This window comes from Lissotriton helveticus, chromosome 10 (genome assembly GCF_964261635.1).
Source record: "Lissotriton helveticus chromosome 10, aLisHel1.1, whole genome shotgun sequence".
Lineage (NCBI taxonomy): Eukaryota > Metazoa > Chordata > Amphibia > Caudata > Salamandridae > Lissotriton > Lissotriton helveticus.
In genome coordinates, this window is record NC_136071.1 from 1,156,907,308 (window position 1) to 1,156,911,686 (window position 4,379).

Here is a 4,379-nt window from a genome sequence, read left to right on the forward strand (position 1 = left end):
TGCTGGGTCATTGACAGCTATGAGTCCAGGATTACCCCCAGGTTGCGTGTGTGGTCAATGGGCATCGGTGCAGCTCCCTGCGCGGCTGGCCACCATGAGTCGTCCCAGGCGGAAGGGGTGGATCGGATGATGAAGACCTCTGTCTTCTCAGAGTTCAATTTCAGGCAGCTGTTCTTCATCCATTCAGCGATGGCCTTCATTCCTTCGTGGAGGTTGGTTTTGGCGGTGGTGGGGGCCTTGGTGAGGGAGAGGATCAGCTGGGTGTCATCGGCGTATGACATGATGTTGAGGTTGTGAGATCGGACGATGTGGGCGAGCGGTGCCATGTAGACGTTGAAGAGTGTCAGACTGAGGGACGATCCTTGGGGTACCCCGCAGATGATCTTGGTGTCTTTAGATCGGAAAGGAGGGAGTCGGACACTCTGGGTTCTACCGGTGAGGAAGGAGGTGGTCCAGTCCAGGGCTTTGTCGCGGATACCTGCTTTGTGGAGACGATTGCGTAGGGTGTGGTGGCAGACAGTGTTGCAGGCGGCCGAAAGGTCCAGGAGGTTGAGGGCCGCGGGTTCTCCATTGTCCAGCAGGGCCCTGATGTCGTCGGTGGCGGTGATGAGGGAGGTTTCGGTGCTGTGGTAGCTGCGGAATCCGGATTGGGACGAGTCCAGGATTTTGTTCTCTTTGAGGAAGGAGGTCAGTTGCCTGTTGACAATCTTCTCGATGACTTTAGCTGGGAACGGGAGTAGGGAGATGGGCCAGAAGTTCTTGAGGTCATTGGGGTCCGCCTGGAGTTTCTTGAGTAAGGCGTTGATCTCGGCGTGCTTCCAGCTCTCTGGGAAAGTGGTGGACTCAAAGGAATTGCTGATAATCTTGCGGAGATGGGGTGCAATGGTGGAGCTAGCTTTGTTTAGTTTTTTTATACTTCTTTTTATGAAAACAAGGCATCAAATATACTGAGCATAGTACAGAAGAATCACATCCTAACACCATATTACATCTCCCGGGGGGGGAAGGGGATCAAGGTACATACATTGTCAATGAAATCACGGGGATGGGGGAAGATCAAACACAGAATCTCTAGGTGGCACACAGATCTCTCCCCTATATTTGTTCCAAAGCCCCCAAACTGATGCCCATTTTGGAGGTCGGCCTCTAGCTATATAAACAGCTTTTTCCCGATACATACACCAATCCAGGTCGTCTTTCCAACTCTCAAGGGAGGAGGCCACTCGGATCACCACTGCTGTGCAATAGTCCTTTTTGCTATCATGAAACCTTTTCATTGTGTTTGTACGCAGTTAAGGTCAGTAGGCTCCCATATATTAAGGAGGCATCTCCTAGCTTCTGGCAGCACAGCAACCCCCAAAACCTCCTGCATAGTGTTATGGATCTTACTTCAGCAATATATCGACACTCCCAAAGGATATGGAGAAATGTACCCACAAGACCACACTTCCGTCTATACAATCCTACTTCCGACAGTCCCATCCGGGCAAGGTGGGGGCCTGTAACATAAACCCTGTGTAGTATTTTTAGCTGAACAAGCCGCAATCGCGCTGGGATCGCAACCACTTTTGGAGAGGACACAGCCGATTGCCAGTCCTCATCGTCCAATTCTATGCCATCTCGCGTCCATTTATCCCTCAACTCCCTAAGTAGATCCGCCCTCTGATTAATTAATTTCTTATAGATCAAGGAGATCGTTTTCTCGGGGAGGTGACCATCTAAAATTCTATCCTCGAGAGGTGAGGCTTCAGGCAGGTCAGCCTCCTCAGGCAGGGCCGTCTGCAATGCGTGTCGGACTTGCGCATAGCGAAAGTACTCAGTTCCCATCAGTTCAAATTCGATCTGTAGTTCTTCGAATGTTTTAATCTTCCCCTTACCCCAGATGTCTTTAACAGTTGAGATCCCTATCAGATCCCAGACGTTCCGAATCAAACAGAGGGGTAGCTAGCGTCAACCTGTCCCTCCATCCCAAAGAGCACGTGGCATCGTGCCAGATCCTCACCGCATGTTTAGTAGACCCTGTTAAGTTCAGCTTCGTTGATTTAGAGTACAGCGCCCTTTTCTAACTACCTCCTGGGAGGAGCCACCTATCCATCGCATATCCGGGATCAGCCACTGGCCCATATGTTCCCTGGTTGATTGCAGCCAGCTGAGAAGCCCAGTAGTATCTTTTGATGTCTGGGAGGGCAATGCCTCCATCATACCAAGGAAGCGTTAGTTTAGCCAAAGCAATACGGGGTCTGCCCTCCCATAATAAACTACGCTGCAACCCTTCCACCTCACGGAAATAGCTGGCCGGCACAACATCCAGGGTATTCTGAAGGGCGTGGAGGAAACGGGGCAAAGACATCATTTTAAAGAGAGCTGCTCGCCCCAATAACGAGAGGGGAGTCCCTTCCAAATAGCAATGTCGCTTCTAAGCCTCTGCAAAGGGGGAAGGAGATTTTTAGCATACCGGACCGCCGGATCCAGCGAGATGAAAATCCCCAGATATTTGAAACCGCCTGTGTTTACCTGGATAGGACAATTACGCGGAGGAACCGGGGTCTCCCCCCTAAGAACAAACAAGAGAGACTTCCCCCAGTTGATGGAAAGCCCAGAATTTCTACCAAAGGAGGCCAAAACATCACAGACAACAATAAGGGACTTCCTAGGCGAAGTCAGATAGAGTAGAATATCATCAGCATACAAGGAGATCCGGTCCTCGCAATCAGGGGACCACCGAATGCCTCAAATTGATGGCTCCCAGTGAATCCAAGCCGCCAGGGGTTCCAGGGCCAGCGAGAAGAGAAGGGGAGAGAGGGGACAACCCTGCCGAGTGCCCCGACCAAGAAGAAAGGACGTCGAGACACGATTATTAACCACTATCTGCGCAAGCAGTTCAGTATATAATAAATGCACCCAGTGAATAAAATCGGGGCCAAATCCAAATTTAGCCAGAACTGCCCACAAATATGGCCACTCTACAGTATCAAAAGCCATTGTTGCATCGAGCGAGGCGATTATGGCCGGTTCCTGCAGGGTGTGAGCCCTGGCAATCACGCCATGTAACCTATGTAGATTCAGGGCCGTATTTCTGTGTGGAATAAAGCCTGATTGATCTGGGTGTATCAGTCCGCTAATCACTTTAATCAGTCTATTCGAGAGAAGCTTGGCAAGTATTTTGGGCTCTGCGTTCAATAAGGAAATAGGCCTATAAGAGGCGCAATTAGTCTTTGGTTTGCCATCCTTATGAATTACCACCACTGATGCAACTCTCTGATCATAAGGCAGTATCCCCCTCTCCCGGGCCTCAACAAACATTTCTTTTAGGTAAGGAGCCAGCTTATCCGGCCTAAGCTTATATAATTCAATGGGGAACCAATTGGGTCCCAGTGCCTTACCCGAGCTCAAGGAGTCAATAGCCTGGGCTAGCACGGGAGCTGTATATCTCGGAGCAGCACATGAGAGTCCTCCTCCGGCCGATCCGAGACCGAGGTATACACAGTTTGAAAATATGTCGCGAAGCTATCGACAATACTCTGGGGATCAGTAAGCCGCGCTCCCTCAGCGGAGCTAGCTTTGTTGAAGATGTGGTGCGTGCAGGGGACTGATGGTGAGCCGGAGTGGATGGTGTTCATGATTTTGATGGTGTCGTCGTTGTTCATGTGGGTCCAGGAAAGCAGGGGGTCAGTGTGGATGGGGGTGGTGAGTCTGAGGTGTCGGTGTCTGCCGGGGGGGCCTGGTTTTGGAAGCTGTCATGGATGTCTGCGATCTTGCGGTGGAAGAAGGTGGCTAGGGAGTCGCAGAGATCTTGCGATGGCAGGATGTCATTGGAGTTGGAGCTGGGGTTAGAGAGTTCCTTCACACTGTTGAAGAGCTCTTTGCTGATGTGTGCATTGTTGTCGATGCATTCTTTGAAGGAGGTCCTTTTGGCGGTTCAGGTGAGTTGGTGGTGTCTGCAGATGGCGCTCTTGTAGGCTGCATTGCTGTCCGGTGTCTGTTCGTGGTGCCACCTCTTCTCGAGCCTGCGGCAGGCCTGCTTGGATGACTGGAGGTCGGCGGTGAACCAGGTGGCCTTTCTGTTGGTGCATCTGTTAGAGGGTTTCTTGATCAGGGCAAGAGTGTTGGCGCAGTCATCGATCCATTGCTTGAGGTTGCGGGTGGCGGTGGCGGTGTCGGAGGTGTCAGTGGTGTCAGTTGGTGGGTTTCGGCGAAGGTGGTGTTTAGCTGGTCTTCAGTGACTTTGCTCCTGCTGCGGCGGGGGGCCCGTTTTGTGTGGTAGTGCACGGTGGGCTTCTCAAAGGTGAAGTGGATGCAGCGGTGGTCGGTCCAGTGGAGTTTTGTGGTGTGGCTGAAGGTGACGTGGTTGCTGGCGGAGAAGATGGGGGTCGAGCGTG